This window comes from Arachis ipaensis, chromosome B9, assembly GCF_059453495.1.
Source record: "Arachis ipaensis isolate K30076 ecotype BB chromosome B9, ASM5945349v1, whole genome shotgun sequence".
NCBI lineage: Eukaryota > Viridiplantae > Streptophyta > Magnoliopsida > Fabales > Fabaceae > Arachis > Arachis ipaensis.
The window spans coordinates 82420652-82425098 of record NC_142444.1 but is presented as its reverse complement, the minus strand read 5'-3'; the positions used below and the strand labels follow the sequence as shown (position 1 = coordinate 82425098).

Genomic DNA, 4447 nt, shown 5'->3' with positions numbered 1-4447 from the left:
ATTCTTTTCTGTGTCACTAGGGAACACTGCAGTTGATTTGGGTGCCTGTTGAGATAGCTCTCCTACTTGAGATTCCATCCTTTTGAGTTTTTCACCATGGTTTCTTAAGGTAGTTCTTACATCATCCCTGAAGCTCTTCAGTTCAATGATGTCTTGACTCATGGTTGCCATAATTCCTTCTATCCGGTTTAATTGATCTTGAAATTGTTGGTTCGGATTAGGTTGGGTATGTTGATTATTTTGGCCATGATATGATGATTGGGGGTAAGTGTTTTGTGTGGCTTGGTATGATCTTTGGTTGGAGTTTTGGTATGTGGAATTGTTTTGTTGGTTGTGGTTGTAAGGTTTGTGGTTTTGTGGTTGGGTTTGTTGGTTTCCCCACCCAAAGTTTGGGTGGTTTCTCCAGCCTGGGTTGTAAGTGTTGGAATGTGGATCATATGATTGCCTTTGTTGGTTTCCCACATAGTTAGCCTCATCCCAATCACCTCCTTCAATGCCTACTTCCTCTTGATCTTGTGTGTGTATTGCAGCCACTTGCTTTGTTTCTAATTGCCTGGTAAGCTCTGCTAGTTGCTTGGCAAACACCTTGTTTTGGGCTAGAATTGTATCAACCTGGTTCAGCTCCATGACTCCCTTAGTGTTGTGCCTTTCTGATGCATAGTAGTACTCATTCTCAGCCACTGTCTCGATCACTTCAATGGCTTCTTCCACAGTCTTTTTCCTATTCAATGAACCTCCTGATGAATGGTCTACAGCCTTCCTTGATTCATAAGAGAGCCCATCATAGAAGATGTGCAGTTGCACCCAATCATGGAACATGTTTGGTGGGCATTTCCTTGTCAAGTCCTTGAATCTCTCCCATGCCTCGTAGAGAGTTTCACCATCTTGTTGTCTAAAAGTCTGAACCTCAGATCGAAGCCTATTGACCTTTTGTGGAGGGTAGAAACGTGCCAGAAACTTGCTTTCCACCTCATCCCATGTTGTTAGACTCCCCCTTGGGAATGATTCCAGCCACTTAGCTGCTTTGTCCCTAAGTGAAAATGGGAACAAAAGCAGTTTATAGGCATCTTCCTGGACTCCATTGGACTTCACAGTGTCACAAATTCTCAGGAATTTTGTGAGATGTTGGTTTGGGTCTTCATTAGCACTTCCTCCAAAGGAACAATGATTTTCCACAAGTGATATTAGCTGTGGCTTGAGCTCAAAATTGTTGGCCTGAATGGGTGGTTTCTGGATGCTACTACCACAATTCCCAGAGGTCGGGTTTATGTATGAACTAAGAACCCTCCTCTCAGGGATGGCATCGTTTCCATCAGCTCTCTCATGGTTGTGAACTTCTCTATCCATGTTGAGATCTAAAGCTTCCTCAAAATTGTCCTCAGATTCTCCTTCAGATTCCTCTTCTCCCACTACTCTCTTCCCTCTTGCTTCCCTTCTAAGTCTATGAAGGGTCCTCTCTGGTTCGGTATATGGAGGAGTTGATGTCTCTCCTCTCCTACCTGTCATACAAGAACACAGCTCAAACACAAACAAGTGAAATACTCTTGGTTAATGGAAGAGTATGGTTAGCTCAATTGAGGAATTAATTCAAACAGTTAGTGAGTCAGTGAGTTAGTTGCATGAATTTAAAGGCATAAAGAAGGAAAGCATGTAACCAAGTGCAGAAATTAAAAATTCAACAAGTATCTTGAACAGAATTAACAAAGCAAGAGAAAATTGCTCAATCTAGTTAGCTTCCAATTTGAGAATTGTCAATCGAAAACCAATCCCCGGCAACGGCGCCATAAACTTGATGCGCATAAACTAGTTATGCTACGATTTAGGAAATTGCACGATCGGCAAAATTCCTTCCGGCAAGTGCACCGGTTATCGTCAAGTAAAAACTCACAATAGAGTGAGGTCGAATCCCACAAGGATTGGTTGAGTGAGCAATTCGGATTAGAAGTGTGTTCTAGTTGAGCGGAATCAAGATTTGAGATGAGAATTACGGAATGTAAAATTGGCGGGAAAAGTAAATGACAAGAAAATTAAATGGCAGAATCTTAAATTGCATGAATTAAAGAGCAGAAACTAAATTGCTGAAATTAAAAGGGAATGGGGGTGATTGCATGAATTGAGTTGCAGAATGTAAAGAGAAAGGGGAAATCAGAAATGGGGAATTCATTGGGTTTAGGAGATATTGAAATCTCCGAATCAAAACATGTATATCTCTTCCTCAACCAATGCATTCATTGAATTTTGCTTGGCAATCTTATATGATTGGATCCCAATTCCTTGGCTCACCAATGCTCTCTAAAAACAAACAAATTCCCAATCCCTTGGTTTAAATGTTCATAAGAAGAGATGATGCTTGATCACTGATTATACCACACAATTTCATGAACCACAATTTGGTAGGATTACATGTCACAATATCCATCCAAACCCCAATCCAATCCACTGTGAGAAAGCTTCTCTAGCATGAATCCTCCATTCCTTTCCCAAGGCTCCGAAGGATTCCAAGTTTGAGTAGTTTCTTTCCCAAGACAACTACTCAATGGAATTAGATCGAGAAGCTTTCTAACAAAATTCAAGAGAAAAGATTGAAGAAGAAGATAAACTATTATTGATTCATTGAATTACAATAGAGCTCCCTAACCCAATGAAAGGGGGTTTAGTGAATCATAGCTCTGAATTCAATTACAAAGAAAAGGAAAACTAGCTAAAAGTCCAAGTAAAAAGTCTCTCTAACTTAACTTCTATCCTATTTATACACTTTCTATATTGAGCTTCTGTTGTGCTTCTTGGGCTTTGAGGCCTCTCCTTGCTTTCCTTTTGCCTTGGGTTTATGATCCATAATCTTGATGAGGTTGTTGATCCAAATCCTGTAACATTTATTGAGCCAACTTAGTGATAATCAAATAATGACACATGACTCAATAAATTGAGATTTCAAACTCATCAATCCTTCAGGCCCAATCCCATAAACCATGATATTCAATTGGGTTTCATACCAAAGTAAGTTTAAGTTAATATTTGTGCTCAAAGACTAACTTAAATCACAATATTTTTGGCCCAGAAACCTTTTTCAAGAGTGGCGTTTAAGTTGTAGTTTAAGCTTAAACTGCAGCTTAAACGCCAGACACTTCCAGTGAGGCCTTTTGTAGAAGCACGTTTAAGCTTCAGTTAAGGTTAAACTGAAGCTTAAACGTGGAAATGGAAGAAGGTAGCCCTGGAGAGTCATGTAGTCGAACACGTTTAAGCTTCAGTTTAAGGTTAAACTGAAGCTTAAACGTGGAGATAGGAAGGGCAGCCCTGGAGGTCGAACACGTTTAACCTCCAGTTTGAGGTCAAACTGGAGGTTAAACGTGGAAAAGGGTGGAGGCATACTGGAGGTCGAACACGTTTAACCTCCAGTTTGAGGTCAAACTGGAGGTTAAACGTGGAAGCTTGGAATGGTGGCCCTGGAGGTGTCGAACACGTTTAACCTCCAGTTTGAGGTCAAACTGGAGGTTAAACGTGGAGATGGAGAGAGCAACCCTGGAGTAGAAAAGCTATCGAACACGTTTAAGCTCCAGTTTGAGTCAAACTGGAGCTTAAACGTGGAATGGCTCCCTGGTACTCTTCCTGGTTCTGGCGTTTAACCTCCAGTTTGAGGTCAAACTGGAGGTTAAACGTGGAACTCCTCCCTGGGTGGCATACTCATTCTGGCGTTTAACCTCCAGTTTGAGGTCAAACTGGAGGTTAAACGTGGAATGCTCCTTAAGTGAGGCTTTTCATTCTGGCGTTTAACCTCCAGTTTGAGGTCAAAGTGGAGGTTAAACTTCAATCCCAGCATTTCTTATCCTTCATGATTTTGGCGTTTAAGCTCCAGTTTAGGCTTAAACTGGAACTTAAACTCCACATGTGATATTCAAGCTTCCTTTATTGATTTTGTTGCTTCCTTGCTTAGCCTCTTCTTCCCTGAAATCATCCAAACAATTGCATCAAAGTCTTGCAAAATTTCATGAGAAATCTTTCATTCATAGCATTTAAGTAATATAACTAAAACTCATGGAATTTGCATCAAAATCATATTGTTTGGATGGTTCATTACTTTGTTCTTCATTTAACCATTTTTGGTTACTTTAAGCTCAAGAAAATGCATAAAACAACTAAAACTAACAGAAAAATGCTAGTGAAACTAGCCTATGATGCCTTGGCATCACCCATCCTTGTCATTTATCCATTGCACATTCAGCACACAAATCTCATTCAGGATTTCATCAAACCCTGGGTCTTATTGCTTCATCTTTTCTTTATAGCACCGAGTGGAGCTTGTTTGCTTCACCATCAACATCCTATCAATGTTGGAGGGGCTATAGTCAATGGCCTTTCCCTTCACATAGCTAAGATAACCATAGGGTTGTCCGAGCTGAGGCACTGCATTGGCATAGAATTCTCTAACCAAGCTTTTCACCACCTTCCT

At 40.6% G+C, this 4447-nt stretch overlaps 1 non-coding gene across 1 annotated transcript; it reads left to right on the top strand.

The window, feature by feature from the left end:
- Nucleotides 1–817: 817 nt before the first annotated feature.
- LOC148545219 (small nucleolar RNA R71) lies at nt 818–921 on the top strand. Its single transcript, XR_015901805.1, has one exon. It is a non-coding gene; the product is annotated as a small nucleolar RNA R71 (small nucleolar RNA).
- The last annotated feature ends 3526 nt before the right edge of the window (nt 922–4447 follow it).